Source organism: Oncorhynchus keta, unplaced genomic scaffold (assembly GCF_023373465.1).
Source record: "Oncorhynchus keta strain PuntledgeMale-10-30-2019 unplaced genomic scaffold, Oket_V2 Un_contig_17250_pilon_pilon, whole genome shotgun sequence".
Classification (NCBI taxonomy): Eukaryota; Metazoa; Chordata; class Actinopteri; order Salmoniformes; family Salmonidae; genus Oncorhynchus; species Oncorhynchus keta.
The window spans coordinates 7,955-29,669 of NW_026280360.1; the positions used below are offsets into that span (position 1 = coordinate 7,955).

General features: G+C 49.8%; 4 long non-coding RNA genes across 13 annotated transcripts; 1 reads left to right on the forward strand and 3 right to left on the reverse strand.

Annotated features, from left to right (window-relative positions):
- Positions 1–2,398: 2,398 nt before the first annotated feature.
- LOC127919613 (uncharacterized) lies at positions 2,399–3,436 on the reverse strand. Of its 5 annotated transcripts, none has more exons than XR_008103490.1 (3): positions 3,325–3,436; positions 3,122–3,276; positions 2,399–2,794 (listed from the first exon to the last, which is right to left on the reverse strand). It is a non-coding gene; the product is annotated as an uncharacterized LOC127919613 (long non-coding RNA). The 5 variants fall into 5 exon arrangements; XR_008103489.1 differs by having other exon boundaries at positions 3,091–3,276; XR_008103488.1 differs by having other exon boundaries at positions 3,060–3,276.
- A 7,704-nt stretch (positions 3,437–11,140) lies between these two features.
- LOC127919614 (uncharacterized) lies at positions 11,141–12,113 on the reverse strand. Of its 2 annotated transcripts, none has more exons than XR_008103492.1 (3): positions 11,843–12,113; positions 11,631–11,685; positions 11,141–11,590 (listed from the first exon to the last, which is right to left on the reverse strand). It is a non-coding gene; the product is annotated as an uncharacterized LOC127919614 (long non-coding RNA). The 2 variants fall into 2 exon arrangements; XR_008103491.1 differs by having other exon boundaries at positions 11,631–11,714; positions 11,795–12,113.
- A 31-nt stretch (positions 12,114–12,144) lies between these two features.
- On the reverse strand, positions 12,145–13,770 carry LOC127919615 (uncharacterized). Of its 5 annotated transcripts, none has more exons than XR_008103495.1 (5): positions 13,511–13,770; positions 13,229–13,340; positions 12,708–12,777; positions 12,498–12,637; positions 12,145–12,290 (listed from the first exon to the last, which is right to left on the reverse strand). It is a non-coding gene; the product is annotated as an uncharacterized LOC127919615 (long non-coding RNA). The 5 variants fall into 5 exon arrangements; XR_008103493.1 differs by having other exon boundaries at positions 12,227–12,325; XR_008103497.1 differs by having other exon boundaries at positions 12,233–12,325; positions 13,229–13,333; positions 13,539–13,770.
- A 3,017-nt stretch (positions 13,771–16,787) lies between these two features.
- Positions 16,788–19,941, forward strand: LOC127919616 (uncharacterized). The gene is made up of 3 exons (XR_008103498.1): positions 16,788–16,948; positions 17,274–17,596; positions 19,772–19,941. It is a non-coding gene; the product is annotated as an uncharacterized LOC127919616 (long non-coding RNA).
- Positions 19,942–21,715: the final 1,774 nt, after the last annotated feature.

Here is a 21,715-nt window from a genome sequence, read left to right on the forward strand (position 1 = left end):
GGACGTTTTTTTTTTAAAGGGAATTGAGGACCTGGGTGACTTTCAGTTGGTTTTTCTCTGTGGGAGGAAGGGTTGGTTCGTTGGCTAATATGCTATTAGTTGGCTAACTATTCTAGCTAACTGTCTGAATAAGTTAACCGTCGTACTCACTCAAACTAAAACTAACCGCCACAACAACTTTCCACAACGTTAGATAGGGCCACGAATGATCTGTGTAGTTTGTTACTACCGGTAGTTTGTTGTAACCGAGTATCGGTGCTTAAAAACCGTGTGTTGTTGTAAGTTAGCATGCTAGTTAGCCATGGCGTTACAGGATACGGTGCCCTGGGCGGGTTTCACGGAAGTGTAACTGTACCTCGTTAGCTCGCTGAATAAACTAAGTTAGTCTATTCCTAGAAAACATTGAACCGTTGTAGTTTACCAATTAAAAAAAAAATAGTTTTTTTTTTAAATAAAGTGAGTGTTGGATAAATGTTTCTGTGAAAAGGGACGAGCTCAGTTTTTTTATTATTTCTGTGTGATCCATGAGACAGAGTTGGGAGTTTCCTGAAAGCGTAAACAAAGCTATGTCACAAAATAGTTTGACATTTGAAAGCGACGTAGTTATAAACAACAGCTTTCAACGAGAAGCCTTTTAAACCCGGTTGTTGTTTTTAGACTGATTAGTTTGCTAACGTTACTTTTTTCCAAACAGTCATCAGCTGTATGTTCCAAAGTTGTATTTTTTATTTTATTATTTTTAGAAAGAAAGATATTTTCTGGCGAGGAAACCGGGGAATACAGAGAACGACAGAAAAGAAAACGAGGAAACCACCAAAAGGAAATGCCAATCGCAGCCACGGGTCAACTGACGACTCAGGAACCCTGTATTTTCTCCCGACTGCCCTCCACCCCGGAGCCTGTACCAAAAGGGGGTAATTTATGTGACGTTGCGGGGGCAGTAGCCGAGTCGCAGGAGCGAACAGAATACGGGGGCGCCGAGGGGGGCAGGGGAGGACTAGTAGCCAGCTACAGTCAGACCAGCGGCACTAGGGGATTTCTGCCGCTTCGTTCTTCCAACTCCAACGGTTCTCCTCCGCAATCCCCTCCCACGTCCTCCCCCCTCGCCTCATCTTTCTTCCATCACCACCCCTATCAAATGGCCATGGAGCCTCCCAGGACTCGATCGCGTTCTCGGTCTGGATTCTACCAGCAGTATGGTGCGACCGGCCCCGGGATTAATGCCAACGGGGGAAACGGACCTAATCACCACCATCACCACAGCCAGCAGCAACATCATCATCAACAACAGCAGCACAACTCTGGTTGCTCACCCCTTGGAGCTCACGGCCACCACACGGAGCAGCACAGCATACGAGCCCTGGGATCTAACGTCTCCCCCAGGCAGTCTGGACCGCCTGGAGCACATCGCATCTCACCCGCAGGTAAGCATTCTCTCCCTTCCTCAGCAGTGCTCTCATTTCTGGGTTCTTGTCTAGTGTCTTGTGTGTTGACTGTCCTTGACCCGACCAGCTAGAGAATCTGCTCTGTTGTAGCCTCTAGTGCCCCGGAGACAGAGGAAATGTGTGTGTTTCTGTGATGGCACACAACAGTGTGTGTCAGAGAATAGCCAGGCAGAGAAAGAGAGGGGCAGTGAGGAGAGACAGAGAACTCGATCTGGTTTAATGCACTAAGGATCAGCTTCTGAAAGGGGGAGAGGGGAGGGGCTAGGCAGGCAGCTATATCCTGTTGGCATGGTAATGTGTGTGTGTGTGTGACTGCACATTAGTTCTATTCTAATTAAGTAGACACTGTTATGTACTGCCACAGAGCTGCAGCTAGATGGTTTATTACATAGTAGTTACATGGAACAAGCAGTCTGTAACACACCACACACACACACTACATTTAGCTTTGTGCATGATGCTGCCAAGATGCACTCAGATGAACTCTAGTCTGTCTGTCTGTCTCTCTCTCCGCTTGTTCCTCTCTCTATTGTGTCTAGGCGGGTGACGTTGGGTGACTGTGTGTAGGCAGTCGGGTGACTGTGTGTAGGCCGTCGGGTGACTGTGTGTAGGCCGGGTCGGGTGACTGTGTGTAGGCCGTCGGGTGACTGTGTGTAGGCCGTCGGGTGACTGTGTTGTAGGGCGGGGTGACGTCGGGTGACTGTGTGTAGGCCGTCGGGTGACTGTGGCCGTCGGGTGACTGTGTTGTAGGCCGTCGGGTGACTGTGTGTAGGCCGTCGGGTGACTGTGTTGTAGGCCGTCGGGTGACTGTGTGTAGGCCGTCCGTGTTGTAGGGTGACGAAGACACTATCTCCCTGCTAGAGGTGTCACTACAGACCCTGGTTTGATTCCAGGCTGTATCACAACCTATCTCCCTGCTAGAGGTGTCCAGACCCTGGGCAGGCTATATACAATTGGCCCAACGTTGGCTGCTGTAGGCCGTCATTGTAAATAAGAATTTGTTCTTAACTGACTTACCTATTTAAATAAAGGTAAAACAATAAAAATAAAGTATAAATTATAGCCAAATTGGTGGGGGCATTGTTTGACAGTTGCCATAGTAACTGTAGCTCAGTTGGTAGAGCATGGCGCTTGTAACGCCAGGGTAGTGGGTTCGATCCCCGGGACCACCCATACGTAGAATGTATGCACACATGACTGTAAGTCGCTTTGGATAAAAGCGTCTGCTAAATGGCATTTATTATTATTATTATTATTATTATTATTATATTAGACTATATGGAAGGGTGAAGGGTGTATGTAAAATGTAAATCACTTTCACACAGTTGCCCGTGTACTAAACCCCTAACCTAACAGTGGCCTGAACCCCTAACCTAACAGTGTACTGAACCCCTAACCTAACAGTGGCCCGTGTACTGAACCCCTAACCTAACAGTGGCCCGTGTACTGAACCCCTAACCTAACAGTGGCCCGTGTACTGAACCCCTAACCTAACAGTGGCCCGTGTACTGAACCCCTAACCTAACAGTGGCCCGTGTACTGAACCCCTAACCTAACAGTGGCCCGTGTACTGAACCCCTAACCTAACAGTGGCCCGTGTACTGAACCCCTAACCTAACAGTGGCCCGTGTACTGAACCCCTAACCTAACAGTGGCCCGTGTACTGAACCCCTAACCTAACAGTGGCCCGTGTACTGAACCCCTAACCTAACAGTGGCCCGTGTACTGAACCCCTAACCTAACAGTGGCCCGTGTACTGAACCCCTAACCTAACAGTGGCCCGTGTACTGAACCCCTAACCTAACAGTGGCCCGTGTACTGAACCCCTAACCTAACAGTGGAACCCTAACCTAACAGTGGCCCGTACTGAACCCCTAACCTAACAGTGGCCCGTGTACTGAACCCCTAACCTAACAGTGGCCCGTGTACTGAACCCCTAACCTAACAGTGGCCCGTGTACTGAACCCTAACCTAACAGTGGCCCGTGTACTGAACCCCTAACCTAACAGTGGCCCGTGTACTGAACCCCCTAACCTAACAGTGGCCCGTGTACTGAACCCCTAACCTAACAGTGGCCCGTGTACTGAACCAGAAAACACTTTTTCACTGTATAGACTTTCTGCTCGATAGTGAACAGGACCTGTGGAGAGTCTCTCCCTCTAGACTATACAGCGAACTTCCCAACACACACACACAAACACACACACACACACACACTACCTCATTCTGCTCGTATTAAGTGATGAAATGATGCTGAGTGTGTTTGAGTGTTTTATGTTGCAGCTGTATTCAGGTGTGTGTGTGTCTGCTGAGCAACAGCGAATGGTATGCTGGGACTGGAAATACCTGTCTGGGAGAGTGGATGTCAGTATGAGCTGCTCTGAGTTTAACACCGCACACGCACACACACACACACACACGCGCACACACACAGTGTAGCGCTACCAGGGATTCACAATCAGCTTTGTGTGTGAAGTGGGGAGGACAACATACACAGACAGGCCTGAGAGAGAGAGAGAGCACTCTGAACAAGAGGAGAAGGAACATGGGGGTGGAGGAGAGAGAGGGAGAGACATGATGACAGTAGGGATAGGGGGGGATGGAGGAGAGACATGATGATAGTGGGGATAGGGGGGATGGAGGAGAGAGAGACATGATGACAGTAGGGATAGGGGGGGATGGAGGAGAGAGAGACATGATGACAGTAGGGATAGGGGGATGGAGGAGAGAGAGACATGATGACAGTAGGGATAGGGGAGAGAGAGACATGATGACAGTAGGGATAGGGGGATGGAGGAGAGGAGAGACATGATGATAGTAGGGATAGGGGGGGATGGAGGAGAGACATGATGATAGTAGGGATAGGGGGATGGAGGGAGAGACATGACATAGGGATAGTGGGGATGGAGGAGAGGAGAGACATGATGACAGTAGGGATAGGGGGATGGAAGAGGAGAGACATGATGACAGTAGGGATAGGGGGATGGAGAGAGAGACATGATGACATTTGGGATAGGGGGATGGAGGAGAGACATGATGATAGTAGGGATAGGGGGATGGAGGAGGGAGAGACATGATGATAGTAGGGATAGGGGGATGGAGGGAGAGAGACATGATGACATTTGGGATAGGGGGATGGAGGAGAGAGAGACATGATGTAGGGATAGGGGGATGGAGGAGAGAGACATGATGACATTTGGGATAGGGGGATGGAGGAGAGAGATGATGACAGTAGGGATAGGGGGATGGAGGAGGGAGAGACATGATGACAGTAGGGATAGGGGGATGGAGGAGAGAGACATGATGACATTTGGGATAGGGGGATGGAGGAGAGAGAGACATGATGATAGTAGGGATAGGGGGATGGAGGAGGGAGAGACATGATGACAGTAGGGATAGGGGGATGGAGGAGAGAGAGACATGATGACAGTAGGGATAGGGGGATGGAGAGAGGAGAGGGAGAGACATGATGACAGTAGGGATAGGGGGGGGATGGAGGAGAGGAGAGGGAGACATGATGACAGTAGGGATGGGGGATGGAGGAGAGAGACATGATGACAGTAGGGTGGAGGAGAGACATGATGACAGTAGGGATGGAGGAGAGAGAGACATGATGACAGTAGGGATAGGGGGATGGAGGAGAGGGGTAGAGACATGATGACAGTAGGGATAGGAGAGACATGATGACAGTAGGGATAGGGGGTGGAGGAGAGACATGATGACAGTAGGGATAGGGGGATGGAGGAGAGAGAGACATGATGATAGGGGGATGGAGGGAGGGAGAGACATGATGATAGTAGGGATAGGGGGGGATGGAGGAGAGAGAGACATGATGACAGTAGGGATAGGGGGGATGGAGGAGAGAGGGAGAGACATGATGACAGTAGGGATAGGGGGGATGGAGGAGAGAGAGACATGATGACAGTAGGGATAGGGGGATGGAGGAGAGAGAGACATGATGACAGTAGGGATAGGGGGATGGAGGGAGAGAGGGAGAGACATGATGACAGTAGGGATAGGGGGAATGGAGGAGAGAGAGACATGATGACAGTAGGGATAGGGGGGGATGGAGGAGAGAGAGACATGATGACAGTAGGGATAGGGGGGATGGAGGAGAGGGAGAGACATGATGACAGTAGGGATAGGGGGGATGGAGGAGAGAGGGAGAGACATGATGACAGTAGGGATAGGGGGGATGGAGGAGAGGGAGACATGATGACAGTAGGGATAGGGGGGGATGGAGGAGAGGGGTAGACAGATGAGAGCAGTCTCTAGCGTCGTCATGCCAGCAAGCTTCATCCTCACCACCAGTACTGTCAGTTTGGTGTTTCATCCCCCTTTGGTTTGGGGAGGTGCCAGCTGATCCTAGATCTGTGGTTATGTTAGTATTTTATTTTATTGTACCTTTATTTAAGGCAAGTCAGTTAAGAACAAATTCTTATTTTCAATGACGGCCTAGGAACAGTGGGTTAACTGCCTGTTCAGGGGCAGAACGACAGATTTGTACCTTGTCAGCTCGGGATTTGAACTTGCAACCTTTCGGTTACTAGTACAACGCTCTAACCACTAGGCTACCCTGCCGCCCCCAACCACTAGGCTACCCTGCCGCCCCCAACCACTAGGCTACCCTGCCGCCCCAACCACTAGGCTACCCTGCCGCCCCAACCACTAGGCTACCCTGCCGCCCCAACCACTAGGCTACCCTGCCGCCCCAACCACTAGGCTACCCTGCCGCCCCAACCACTCAGGCTACCCTGCCGCCCCAACCACTAGGCTACCCTGCCGCCCCAACCACTAGGCTACCCTGCCGCCCCCCAACCACTAGGCTACCCTGCCGCCCCAACCACTAGGCTACCCTGCCGCCCCAACCACCAGGCTACCCTGCCGCCCCAACCACTAGGCTACCCTGCCGCCCCCAACCACTAGGCTACCCTGCCGCCCCAACCACTAGGCTACCCTGCCGCCCCAACCACTAGGCTACCCTGCCGCCCAACCACTAGGCTACCCTGCCGCCCCAACCACTAGGCTACCCTGCCGCCCCCAACCACCAGGCTACCCTGCCGCCCCAACCACCAGGCTACCCTGCCGCCCCAACCACTAGGCTACCCTGCCGCCCCAACCACTAGGCTACCCTGCCGCCCCCGGCAGGAGTCAGATTACCTTTCAGATATCTGAACAATCTGAACATCTGTGTTTGAAACCATTTCACCATTTTATTTTATTTTGAAAGTCAAGTTAAAAGAAGGAAAAAAATCTGAAAAATAAAAAATAAAGTAACCAGGGACACCAATTCTAGTTTAAACTCAGACAAAATAAATGTGCGCAAAGCGGCTTCATTTGCATCAGACGACAACAGAAGTGCAACGCCACTTGGCTGACAGCCACACAACGTAAACGATCGTCCAATGAAAGACTAGGGATTTCTTCTCGTGAAGATTCTGCATGGCCATCAGATAGATAGATGTATTACATTGATCATAGAGACAATGTAGCCACCAGAGGGAGGGACACATCAGTCAGAGCGCTGTCTGCTGATAGGATGGCCCTTCCTGAATGCGGGAATTTGATTGGTCTGACGACGGAGAGCAAAGATATTCTCCTCTGAGTGGAGGACTTCAACTGAAGCCGAACAGACCTTTTCATAAGAAGCATTTTGGATCTGTGTTTACAAAACGCAGTGAGATGTTTAATTGTCTTTCCTGCATGGGGGGGAGGGAGGGGGACGAGAATTATGCATTAATGCCTTAATGGTTGGGGGAGAGAAGCTGATCCTAGATCTGTGGTTAAATTAGTATGGAATGGTTGGGGGAGAGAATCTGATCCTAGGTCTTTGGTTAAATTAGTATGGAATGGTTGAAGTAACGGTTGGGGGAGAGAAGCTGATCCTAGGTCTGTGGTTAAATTAGTATGTAATGGTTGGGGGAGAGAAGCTGATCCTAGGTCTGTGGTTAAATTAATATGTAACGGTTGGGGGAGAGAAGCTGATCCTAGATCTGTGGTTAAATTAGTATGTAATGGTTGGGGGAGAGAAGCTGATCCTAGGTCTGTGGTTAAACAGTAGCTCAATATCCGTGGCAGAATTGCGTAAATTGATTGTTGGAATGGCCATTTCTGTCCGAACGGATTTCGATCTGGAGAGGTGGATGACTGACTGAAACACACACACACACCTACACACATATATATACACACACACACACACACACACACACACACACACACACACACACACACACACACACACACACCTACACACATATATATACACACACACACACACACACACACACACACACACACACACACACACCTACACACACCTATATATATATACATACATACATACATACATGCATACACACATGCATACATACATACATACATGCATACACACGCATACACACACACACACACACTGCCAAGTCACAAGTTCCTGTGTGTGTATGTAGCAGGATGTGCATTCTGTAGTGTGTGTGTGTTGTCATTGGAAGGCCTGTTTCCTCATTTCCCCATATCCTCTACCCCCTCGTGCCCATGTCAGAGGATAAGAAAACCCCTTCACATTCAGCCGTGTGCACCAGATGTCCTTCTCCACATCCACTTGTGTTTTAATAAGGAGGTTCCTGAGGACAAGCTTTAGGAAGCTCTGTGTGTGTTCGTCTACAGCACCCACATCTACAGCATCTGTTTCTCAGACTCACTAGATGTCTAGGTTCCTGTTCGTCTACAGCACCCACATCTACAGCATCTGTTTCTCAGACTCACTAGATGTCTAGGTTCCTGTTCGTCTACAACACCCACATCTACAGCATCTGTTTCTCAGGTTCACTAGATGTCTAGGTTCCTGTTCGTCTACAACACCCACATCTACAGCATCTGTTTCTCAGGTTCACTAGATGTCTAGGTTCCTGTTCGTCTACAGCACCCACATCTACAGCATCTGTTTCTCAGGTTCACTAGATGTCTAGGTTCCTGTTCGTCTACAACACCCACATCTACAGCATCTGTTTCTCAGACTCACTAGATGTCTAGGTTCCTGTTCGTCTACAGCACCCACATCTACAGCATCTGTTTCTCAGACTCACTAGATGTCTAGGTTCCTGTTCGTCTACAACACCCACATCTACAGCATCTGTTTCTCAGGTTCACTAGATGTCTAGGTTCCTGTTCGTCTACAGCACCCACATCTACAGCATCTGTTTCTCAGGTTCACTAGATGTCTAGGTTCCTGTTCGTCTACAACACCCACATCTACAGCATCTGTTTCTCAGACTCACTAGATGTCTAGGTTCCTGTTCGTCTACAACACCCACATCTACAGCATCTGTTTCTCAGACTCACTAGATGTCTAGGTTCCTGTTCGTCTACAGCACCCACATCTACAGCATCTGTTTCTCAGGTTCACTAGATGTCTAGGTTCCTGTTCGTCTACAGCACCCACATCTACAGCATCTGTTTCTCAGACTCACTAGATGTCTAGGTTCCTGTTCGTCTACAGCACCCACATCTACAGCATCTGTTTCTCAGACTCACTAGATGTCTAGGTTCCTGTTCGTCTACAACACCCACATCTACAGCATCTGTTTCTCAGACTCACTAGATGTCTAGGTTCCTGTTCGTCTACAGCACCCACATCTACAGCATCTGTTTCTCAGACTCACTAGATGTCTAGGTTCCTGTTCGTCTACAGCACCCACATCTACAGCATCTGTTTCTCAGACTCACTAGATGTCTAGGTTCCTGTTCGTCTACAGCACCCACATCTACAGCATCTGTTTCTCAGACTCACTAGATGTCTAGGTTCCTGTTCGTCTACAACACCCACATCTACAGCATCTGTTTCTCAGACTCACTAGATGTCTAGGTTCCTGTTCGTCTACAGCACCCACATCTACAGCATCTGTTTCTCAGACTCACTAGATGTCTAGGTTCCTGTTTGTCTACAGCACCCACATCTACAGCATCTGTTTCTCAGACTCACTAGATGTCTAGGTTCCTGTTCGTCTACAGCACCCACATCTACAGCATCTGTTTCTCAGACTCACTAGATGTCTAGGTTCCTGTTTGTCTATAGCACCCACATCTACAGCATCTGTTTCTCAGGTTCACTAGATGTCTAGGTTCCTGTTCGTCTACAACACCCACATCTACAGCATCTGTTTCTCAGACTCACTAGATGTCTAGGTTCCTGTTCATCTACAGCACCCACATCTACAGCATCTGTTTCTCAGGTTCACTAGATGTCTAGGTTCCTGTTCGTCTACAGCATCTGTTTCTCAGACTCACTAGATGTCTAGGTTCCTGTTCGTCTACAGCACCCACATCTACAGCATCTGTTTCTCAGGTTCACTAGATGTCTAGGTTCCTGTTCGTCTACAGCACCCACATCTACAGCATCTGTTTCTCAGACTCACTAGATGTCTAGGTTCCTGTTCGTCTACAGCACCCACATCTACAGCATCTGTTTCTCAGACTCACTAGATGTCTAGGTTCCTGTTCGTCTACAGCATCTGTTTCTCAGACTCACTAGATGTCTAGGTTCCTGTTCGTCTACAACACCCACATCTACAGCATCTGTTTCTCAGGTTCACTAGATGTCTAGGTTCCTGTTCGTCTACAGCACCCACATCTACAGCATCTGTTTCTCAGACTCACTAGATGTCTAGGTTCCTGTTTGTCTACAGCACCCACATCTACAGCATCTGTTTCTCAGACTCACTAGATGTCTAGGTTCCTGTTTGTCTACAGCACCCACATCTACAGCATCTGTTTCTCAGACTCACTAGATGTCTAGGTTCCTGTTCGTCTACAGCACCCACATCTACAGCATCTGTTTCTCAGACTCACTAGATGTCTAGGTTCCTGTTCGTCTACAGCACCCACATCTACAGCATCTGTTTCTCAGACTCACTAGATGTCTAGGTTCCTGTTCGTCTACAACACCCACATCTACAGCATCTGTTTCTCAGGTTCACTAGATGTCTAGGTTCCTGTTCGTCTACAACACCCACATCTACAGCATCTGTTTCTCAGGTTCACTAGATGTCTAGGTTCCTGTTCGTCTACAGCACCCACATCTACAGCATCTGTTTCTCAGACTCACTAGATGTCTAGGTTCCTGTTTGTCTATAGCACCCACATCTACAGCATCTGTTTCTCAGACTCACTAGATGTCTAGGTTCCTGTTTGTCTACAGCACCCACATCTACAGCATCTGTTTCTCAGACTCACTAGATGTCTAGGTTCCTGTTCGTCTACAGCACCCACATCTACAGCATCTGTTTCTCAGGTTCACTAGATGTCTAGGTTCCTGTTCGTCTACAACACCCACATCTACAGCATCTGTTTCTCAGACTCAATAGATGTCTAGGTTCCTGTTCGTCTACAGCACCCACATCTACAGCATCTGTTTCTCAGACTCAATAGATGTCTAGGTTCCTGTTCGTCACAACACCCACATCTACAGCATCTGTTTCTCAGACTCACTAGATGTCTAGGTTCCTGTTCGTCTACAACACCCACATCTACAGCATCTGTTTCTCAGACTCAATAGATGTCTAGGTTCCTGTACCAACAGCACCCACATCTACAGCATCTGTTTCTCAGACTCACTAGATGTCTAGGTTCCTGTTCATCTACAGCACCCACATCTACAGCATCTGTTTCTCAGACTCACTAGATGTCTAGGTTCCTGTTCGTCTACAACACCCACATCTACAGCATCTGTTTCTCAGACTCACTAGATGAGTTCCAAATAGCCCCCTATTCCCTACATGCTGCACTAGATGAGTACCAAATAGCACCCTAATTCCCTACATGCTGCACTATATGAGTACCAAATAGCCCCCTATTCCCTACATGCTGCACGAGATGTCTAGGTTCCTCAATAGAACATCTATTATCTGTGTGTGTGAGGCTTCCCACGCTGGTCACCTGCAGTAGGGATGAGGGCTATTGATCCCTCTCTCCTCTACTCTCCTCCTTGAAGATCCTCTGTCTGTTCCCCTCCTCCTCTCCTCATTGGAGATCCTCTGTCTGTTCCCCTCCTCCTCTCCTCCTTGAAGGTCATCTGTACTTCTACTCTTCTCCCTTTCTGCATCCTTCCTTCTACCCCTCTCCTCTCTCTGCCCCTCCTTCATCCTTACCTCTACCCCTCTCCTCTCTCTGCCCCTCCTTCATCCTTACCTCTACCCCTCTCCTCTCTCTCTGCCCCTCCTTCATCCTTACCTCTACCCCTCTCCTCTCTCTCTGCCCCTCCTTCATCCTTACCTCTACCCCTCTCTCTCTCTCTGCCCCTCCTTCATCCTTACCTCTCCTCTCCTCTCTCTCTGCCCCTCCTTCATCCTTACCTCTACCCCTCTCCTCTCTCTCTGCCCCTCCTTCATCCTTACCTCTACCTCTCTCTCTGCCCCTCCTTCATCCTTACCTCTACCTCTCTCTCTGCCCCTCCTTCATCCTTACCTCTACCCCTCTCTCTGCCCCTCCTTCATCCTTACCTCTACCCCTCTCTCTGCCCCTCCTTCATCCTTACCTCTACCCCTCTCTCTGCCCCTCCTTCATCCTTACCTCTACCCCTCTCTCTGCCCCTCCTTCATCCTTACCTCTCCTCTCTCTCTCTGCCCCTCCTTCATCCTTACCTCTCCTCTCTCTCTGCCCCTCCTTCATCCTTACCTCTACCCCCTCTCTGACCCTCCTTCATCCTTACCTCTACCCCTCTCTCTGACCCTCCTTCATCCTTACCTCTGACCCTCTCTCTGACCCTCCTTCATCCTTACCTCTGACCCTCTCTCTGACCCTCCTTCATCCTTACCTCTACCCCTCTCTCTGACCCTCCTTCATCCTTACCTCTACCCCTCTCTCTGACCCTCCTTCATCCTTACCTCTACCCCCTCTCTGACCCTCCTTCATCCTTACCTCTACCCCTCTCTCTGACCCTCCTTCATCCTTACCTCTACCCTCTCTCTGACCCTCCTTCATCCTTACCTCTACCCCTCTCTCTGACCCTCCTTCATCCTTACCTCTACCCTCTCTCTGACCCTCCTTCATCCTTACCTCTACCCCTCTCTCTGACCCTCCTTCATCCTTACCTCTACCCCTCTCTCTGACCCTCCTTCATCCTTACCTCTACCCCTCTCTCTGACCCTCCTTCATCCTTACCTCTACCCCTCTCTCTGACCCTCCTTCATCCTTACCTCTACCCTCTCTCTGACCCTCCTTCATCCTTACCTCTACCCCCTCTCTCTGACCCTCCTTCATCCTTACCTCTACCCCTCTCTCTGACCCTCCTTCATCCTTACCTCTACCCCTCTCTCTGACCCTCCTTCATCCTTACCTCTACCCCCTCTCTCTGACCCTCCTTCATCCTTACCTCTACCCCTCTCTCTGACCCTCCTTCATCCTTACCTCTACCCTCTCTCTGACCCTCCTTCATCCTTACCTCTACCCCTCTCTCTGACCCTCCTTCATCCTTACCTCTACCCTCTCTCTGACCCTCCTTCATCCTTACCTCTGACCCTCTCTCTGACCCTCCTTCATCCTTACCTCTGACCCTCTCTCTGACCCTCCTTCATCCTTACCTCTGACCCTCTCTCTGACCCTCCTTCATCCTTACCTCTACCCCCTCTCTGACCCTCCTTCATCCTTACCTCTACCCCCTCTCTGACCCTCCTTCATCCTTACCTCTACCCCCTCTCTGACCCTCCTTCATCCTTACCTCTACCCCCTCTCTGACCCTCCTTCATCCTTACCTCTACCCCCTCTCTCTGACCCTCCTTCATCCTTACCTCTACCCCTCTCTCTGACCCTCCTTCATCCTTACCTCTACCCCTCTCTCTGACCCTCCTTCATCCTTACCTCTACCCCTCTCTCTGACCCTCCTTCATCCTTACCTCTACCCTCTCTCTGACCCTCCTTCTTCCTTACCTCTACCCCTCTCTGACCCTCCTTCATCCTTACCTCTACCCCCTCTCTGACCCTCCTTCATCCTTACCTCTACCCCTCTCTCTGACCCTCCTTCATCCTTACCTCTACCCCTCTCTCTGACCCTCCTTCATCTCTACCTCTACCCTCTCTCTGACCCTCCTTCATCCTTACCTCTACCCCTCTCTCTGACCCTCCTTCATCCTTACCTCTAGTCTGTCTGATTATTCCTGATAGAGGGGTTAGTCTGTCTGATTCCTTCTGAGAGAGGGGTTAGTCTGTCTGATTCCTCCTGATAGAGGGGTTAGTCTGTCTGATTCCTCCTGATGGAGGGTTAGTCTGTCTGATTCCTTCTGATGGAGGGGTTAGTCTGTCTGATTCCTTCTGATGGAGGGGTTAGTCTGTCTGATTCCTTCTGATGGAGGGGTTAGTCTGTCTGATTATTCCTCTCCTCCTGATGGAGGGGTTAGTCTGTCTGATTCCTCCTGATAGAGGGGTTAGTCTGTCTGATTCCTCCTGATAGAGGGGTTGCAGCCTGCCTGTCTTGAGGGCCGATGCGGTCCGTCTGTGAGGGCCGATGCGGTCCGTCTGTCTGAGGGGAGAATGTGTCAGCCAAAGAGAGGATGAGGATGAGGGGGAGGGGAGGGGGAGGATTGACACTTTTTGTTTTTGTTATTTCTCCTATGTGTTCATGAGTTCTCACCAACAAGAGGCACAAACCCCACTAGCCAAATCTGCACTCGTTCTATCATGCTTTCTCTCTCTCCCTCTCTCCCTCTCTCCTCTCTCTCTAGGTTTCTGTTTCCTCTCTCCTCCACCCTCTTTCCCCTTCTCTCTTTCTCTTCTCTCTGTTCAGGCCTGTCTCTTCTCTCTCTGTTTAGTTTCTGTTGTAACAGTTATACTGTGTGTGTGTGTGTGTGTGTGAAGTAAATGTAGCAGAGCACAGTACAGCTGGACAGCTTCAAATTCTCCTGAAGTCCTAGAGAGAGACAGAAATGGAGAGGGAGGGGTTGAAGGACAACAATATAGTGACTAGAGGGAAAATACTTCTGGCTTTTGGAAGTGAGAAGGGGAGGAGGACAGAAGGGGAGGAGGACAGAAGGGGAGGAGGACAGAAGGGGAGGAGGACAGAAGGGGAGGAGGACAGACTGAGAGTCTCTTGGCTGAGCCCTGTCTGTCAGTGAGGCAGGGAGAGAGGAGGACAGAAGGAGAGTCTCTTGGCTGAGCCCTGTCTGTCAGTGAGGCAGGAAGAGAGAGGGAGAGGAGGACAGAAGGAGAGTCTCTTGGCTGAGCCCTGTCTGTCAGTGAAGCAGGGGAGAGAGGGAGAGGAGGACAGAAGGAGAGTCTCTTGGCTGAGCCCTGTCTGTCAGTGAGGCAGGGAGAGAGGACAGAAGGAGAGTCTCTTGGCTGAGCCCTGTCTGTCAGTGAGGCAGGGAGAGGGAGAGGAGGACAGAAGGAGAGTCTCTTGGCTGAGCCCTGTCTGTCAGTCAGGCAGGGGAGAGAGGAGGACAGAAGGAGAGTCTTTGGCTGAGCCCTGTCTGTCAGTGAGGCAGGGAGAGAGGACAGAAGGAGAGTCTCTTGGCTGAGCCCTGTCTGTCAGTGAGGCAGGGAGAGAGGACAGAAGGAGAGTCTCTTGGCTGAGCCCTGTCTGTCAGTGAGGCAGGAAGAGAGGAGGACAGAAGGAGTCTCTTGGCTGAGCCCTGTCTGTCAGTGAGGCAGGGAGAGAGGAGGACAGAAGGAGAGTCTCTTGGCTGAGCCCTGTCTGTCAGTGAGGCAGGGAGAGAGGAGGACAGAAGGAGAGTCTCTTGGCTGAGCCCTGTCTGTCAGTGAGGCAGGAAGAGAGGAGGACAGAAGGAGTCTCTTGGCTGAGCCCTGTCTGTCAGTGAGGCAGGGAGAGAGGAGGACAGAAGGAGAGTCTCTTGGCTGAGCCCTGTCTGTCAGTGAGGCAGGGAGAGAGGGCGAGTGGAGAGTAATGGAGAGAAGGTTCATGTGGTGTGTGTGTGGGGTGTTTCCATGTGTAGTGTTGGTGAGTTTAAGCGTTAGGGAGTGGCCTGTGTGTGTGGGCCTTGTTTATTGGCTGTCTGGGTGGCTTTGGAGCAGAGGAGGAACTGTCAGCAGCACAGAGGTTTTTTCACAAACAGATCCCTGTTTAGTCTTACATTAGACCAGAACACTAGTGACCAGAGCTCTATTGGGTTCTGTTTAACACTAGTGACCAGAGAGGTCTATGGGTCCTGTTTAACACTAGTGACCAGAGAGGTCTATGGGTCCTGTTTAACACTAGTGACCAGAGCTCTATTGGGTTCTGTTTAACACTAGTGACCAGAGCTCTATTGGGTCCTGTTTAACACTATAGTGACCAGAGCTCTATGGGTCCTGTTTAACACTATAGTGACCAGAGCTCTATGGGTCCTGTTTAACACTAGTGACCAGAGCTCTATGGGTCCTGTTTAACACTATAGTGACCAGAGCTCTATGGGTCCTGTTTAACACTATAGTGACCAGAGCTCTATTGGGTCCTGTTTAACACTAGTGACCAGAGCTCTATTGGGTCCTGTTTAACACTAGTGACCAGAGCTCTATTGGGTCCTGTTTAACACTAGTGACCAGAGCTCTATGGGTCCTGGTTAACACTAGTGACCAGAGCTCTATTGGGTCTTGTTTAACACTAGTTACCAGAGCTCTATTGGGTCCTGTTTAACACTAGTGACCAGAGAGGTCTATTGGGTCCTGTTTAACACTAGTGACCAGATAGGTCTATGGGTCCTGTTTAACACTAGTGACCAGAGAGCTCTATTGGGTCCTGTTTAACACTAGTGACCAGAGAGCTCTATTGGGTCCTGTTTAACACTAGTGACCAGAGCTCTATTGGGTCCTGGTTAACACTAGTGACCAGATAGGTCTATGGATCCTGTTTAACACTAGTGACCAGAGAGCTCTATTGGGTCCTGTTTAACACTAGTGACCAGAGAGGTCTATGGGTCCTGGTTAACACTAGTGACCAGAGGTCTATTGGGTCCTGTTTAACACTAGTGACCAGAGAGGTCTATTGGGTCCTGTTTAACACTAGTGACCAGAGCTCTATTGGGTTCTGTTTAACACTAGTGACCAGAGAGGTCTATGGGTCCTGTTTAACACTAGTGACCAGAGGTCTATGGGTCCTGTTTAACACTAGTGACCAGAGCTCTATTGGGTTCTGTTTAACACTAGTGACCAGAGCTCTATGGGTCCTGGTTAACACTAGTGACCAGAGAGGTCTATGGGTCCTGGTTAACACTAGTGACCAGAGAGGTCTATGGGTCCTGTTTAACACTAGTGACCAGAGAGGTCTATTGGGTCCTGTTTAACACTATAGTGACCAGAGAGGTCTATGGGTCCTGTTTAACACTAGTGACCAGAGAGGTCTATTGGGTCCTGTTTAACACTAGTGACCAGAGAGGTCTATGGGTCCTGTTTAACACTAGTGACCAGAGAGGTCTATGGGTCCTGTTTAACACTAGTGACCAGAGAGGTCTATTGGGTCCTGTTTAACACTAGTGACCAGATAAGTCTATGGGTCCTGTTTAACACTAGTGACCAGAGAGGTCTATTGGGTCCTGTTTAACACTAGTGACCAGATAAGTCTATGGGTCCTGTTTAACACTAGTGACCAGAGAGGTCTATTGGGTCCTGGTTAACACTAGTGACCAGAGCTCTATTGGGTCCTGGTTAACACAGTGACCAGAGGTCTATGGGTCCTGGTTAACACTAGTGACCAGAGAGGTCTATTGGGTCCTGGTTAACACTAGTGACCAGATAGGTCTATGGGTCCTGTTTAACACTAGTGACCAGAGAGCTCTATTGGGTCCTGTTTAACACTAGTGACCAGAGAGCTCTATTGGGTCCTGTTTAACACTAGTGACCAGAGAGCTCTATTGGGTCCTGTTTAACACTAGTGACCAGAGCTCTATTGGGTCCTGGTTAACACTAGTGACCAGAGGTCTATGGGTCCTGGTTAACACTAGTGACCAGAGAGGTCTATTGGGTCCTGTTTAACACTAGTGACCAGAGAGGTCTATGGGTCCTGTTTAACACTAGTGACCAGAGAGGTCTATGGGTCCTGGTTAACACTAGTGACCAGAGAGGTCTATGGGTCCTGGTTAACACTAGTGACCAGAGAGGTCTATGGGTCCTGGTTAACACTAGTGACCAGAGAGGTCTATGGGTCCTGGTTAACACTAGTGACCAGAGAGGTCTATGGGTCCTGTTTAACACTAGTGACCAGAGAGGTCTATTGGGTCCTGTTTAACACTAGTGACCAGAGGTCTATTGGGTCCTGTTTAACACTAGTGACCAGAGGTCTATTGGGTCCTGTTTAACACTAGTGACCAGAGGTCTATTGGGTCCTGTTTAACACTAGTGACCAGAGGTCTATTGGGTCCTGTTTAACACTAGTGACCAGAGAGGTCTATTGGGTCCTGGTTAACACTAGTGACCAGAGCTCTATTGGGTCCTGTTTAACACTAGTGACCAGAGGTCTATGGGTCCTGTTTAACACTATAGTGACCAGAGCTCTATGGGTCCTGTTTAACACTAGTGACCAGAGCTCTATGGGTCCTGTTTAACACTATAGTGACCAGAGCTCTATGGGTCCTGTTTAACACTAGTGACCAGAGCTCTATTGGGTCCTGTTTAACACTAGTGACCAGAGCTCTATTGGGTCCTGTTTAACACTAGTGACCAGAGCTCTATTGGGTCCTGTTTAACACTAGTGACCAGAGCTCTATGGGTCCTGGTTAACACTAGTGACCAGAGGTCTATGGGTCCTGTTTAACACTAGTGACCAGAGCTCTATTGGGTCCTGTTTAACACTAGTGACCAGAGGTCTATGGGTCCTGTTTAACACTAGTGACCAGAGAGCTCTATTGGGTCCTGTTTAACACTAGTGACCAGAGAGCTCTATTGGGTCCTGTTTAACACTAGTGACCAGAGAGGTCTATTGGGTCCTGTTTAACACTAGTGACCAGAGCTCTATTGGGTCCTGGTTAACACTAGTGACCAGAGGTCTATGGGTCCTGTTTAACACTAGTGACCAGAGAGGTCTATTGGGTCCTGTTTAACACTAGTGACCAGAGAGGTCTATGGGTCCTGGTTAACACTAGTGACCAGAGGTCTATGGGTCCTGTTTAACACTAGTGACCAGAGAGCTCTATTGGGTCCTGTTTAACACTAGTGACCAGAGCTCTATTGGGTCCTGTTTAACACTAGTGACCAGAGAGGTCTATGGGTCCTGTTTAACACTAGTGACCAGAGAGGTCTATGGGTCCTGTTTAACACTAGTGACCAGAGAGGTCTATGGGTCCTGTTTAACACTAGTGACCAGAGAGGTCTATGGGTCCTGTTTAACACTAGTGACCAGAGAGGTCTATGGGTCCTGGTTAACACTAGTGACCAGAGAGGTCTATGGGTCCTGTTTAACACTAGTGACCAGAGAGGTCTATGGGTCCTGGTTAACACTATAGTGACCAGAGAGGTCTATGGGTCCTGTTTAACACTAGTGACCAGAGAGGTCTATTGGGTCCTGTTTAACACTAGTGACCAGAGAGGTCTATGGGTCCTGTTTAACACTAGTGACCAGAGAGGTCTATGGGTCCTGGTTAACACTAGTGACCAGAGAGGTCTATTGGGTCCTGGTTAACACTAGTGACCAGATAGGTCTATGGGTCCTGTTTAACACTAGTGACCAGAGAGCTCTATTGGGTCCTGTTTAACACTAGTGACCAGAGAAGTCTATGGGTCCTGTTTAACACTAGTGACCAGAGAGCTCTATTGGGTCCTGTTTAACACTAGTGACCAGAGCTCTATTGGGTCCTGGTTAACACTAGTGACCAGAGCTCTATGGGTCCTGGTTAACACTAGTGACCAGAGAGGTCTATGGGTCCTGGTTAACACTAGTGACCAGAGAGGTCTATGGGTCCTGTTTAACACTAGTGACCAGAGAGGTCTATTGGGTCCTGTTTAACACTAGTGACCAGAGAGGTCTATTGGGTCCTGTTTAACACTAGTGACCAGAGGTCTATTGGGTCCTGTTTAACACTAGTGACCAGAGGTCTATTGGGTCCTGTTTAACACTAGTGACCAGATAAGTCTATGGGTCCTGTTTAACACTAGTGACCAGAGAGGTCTATTGGGTCCTGTTTAACACTAGTGACCAGAGCTCTATTGGGTTCTGTTTAACACTAGTGACCAGAGAGGTCTATGGGTCCTGTTTAACACTAGTGACCAGAGGTCTATGGGTCCTGTTTAACACTAGTGACCAGAGGTCTATGGGTCCTGTTTAACACTAGTGACCAGAGCTCTATGGGTCCTGGTTAACACTAGTGACCAGAGAGCTCTATGGGTCCTGGTTAACACTAGTGACCAGAGAGGTCTATGGGTCCTGGTTAACACTAGTGACCAGAGAGGTCTATGGGTCCTGGTTAACACTAGTGACCAGAGAGGTCTATGGGTCCTGTTTAACACTAGTGACCAGAGAGGTCTATTGGGTCCTGTTTAACACTAGTGACCAGAGGTCTATTGGGTCCTGTTTAACACTAGTGACCAGAGGTCTATTGGGTCCTGTTTAACACTAGTGACCAGAGGTCTATTGGGTCCTGTTTAACACTAGTGACCAGAGGTCTATTGGGTCCTGTTTAACACTAGTGACCAGAGCTCTATTGGGTCCTGGTTAACACTAGTGACCAGAGGTCTATGGGTCCTGGTTAACACTAGTGACCAGAGAGGTCTATGGGTCCTGGTTAACACTAGTGACCAGATAGGTCTATGGGTCCTGTTTAACACTAGTGACCAGAGAGCTCTATTGGGTCCTGTTTAACACTAGTGACCAGAGAGGTCTATTGGGTCCTGTTTAACACTAGTGACCAGAGAGGTCTATTGGGTCCTGTTTAACACTAGTGACCAGAGAGGTCTATTGGGTCCTGGTTAACACTAGTGACCAGATAGGTCTATGGGTCCTGTTTAACACTAGTGACCAGAGAGCTCTATTGGGTCCTGTTTAACACTAGTGACCAGAGCTCTATTGGGTCCTGTTTAACACTAGTGACCAGAGAGGTCTATTGGGTCCTGTTTAACACTAGTGACCAGAGAGGTCTATGGTCCTGGTTAACACTAGTCTACTATGTAAGGAATAAAGGTGCAATTGGGGGACATAGAGAGACATGGAGATCATTACATCACCATTGTTACTACTACAGAGGTGGGGGAGAGAATGAAGACAAGGAGGGCGAGAGGGAGGGAGAGAGAGATTCCTGTGTCTACAATGGGAAGCACCTATTCGCACACACACACACGTGCTGTCAGTTACATGTGCTTTGCTTATTCTCCGTTTGTATTTATATGATGTAGCTCTCTCTCCCCTCTCGCCTCTCTCTCCCTCTCGCCTCTCTCTCCCTCTCGCCTCTCTCCCCCTCCTCTCCTCCTCGCTCTCTCTCCCTCGCCTCTCTCTCCCCCTCGCCTCTCTCTCCCCCTCGCCTCTCTCCCCTCTCCTCTCCCCCCTCCTCTCTCCCTCGCCTCTCTCTCCCCCTCGCCTCTCTCCCGCCGCTCTCTCCCTCGCCTCTCTCTCCCCTCGCCTCTCTCTCCTCGCTCCTCTCTCTCCCCTCGCCTCTCTCTGCCTCTCGCCTCTCTCTGCCTCTCGCCTCTCTCTGCCTCTCGCCTCTCTCTGCCTCTCGCCTCTCTCTCCCTCTCGCCTCTCTTTCTCGCCCCCCCCTCTCTCGCCTCTCAATTTCTCTCTTGTTTTTAGTTGTGAAAAGTTAGTAAGAAACAATCTCACCAGCTACTGATAAGAGAGAGATGGAGAGGAGAGCTAGAAAGGGATGTGTTAATGAGGGAGGGAGGGATGGAGAGGATGAGAGAGGGGGGGGGGGATGGAGAGGATGAGAGAGGGGGGGAGGGATGGAGAGGATGAGAGAGGGAGGGATGGAGAGGATGAGAGAGGGAGGGAGGATGGAGAGGGGGATGAGAAGAAGGGAGGGAGGGATGGAGAGGATGAGAGAGGGGGGGAGGGATGGAGAGGATGAGAGAAAGGGATGTGAGAGGATGAGAGAGGGGGAGGGATGGAGAGGATGAGAGAGGGGGTGACATGAAGAAGAGATGTGGGGGGTGACATGAAGAAGAGATGGGGGGTGGACAGAGGGATGAGAGAGGGGGGATGGAGAGGATGAGAGAGGGGGGGGGATGGAGAGGAAGAGATGAGGGGGGGGTGACATGAAGAAGAGATGGGGGGGGGATGAGGGGGATGGAGAGGATGAGAGAGGGGGGGGATGAGGAGGATGAGAGAGGGGGGGGAGTGGGATGGAGAGGATGAGAGAGGGGGA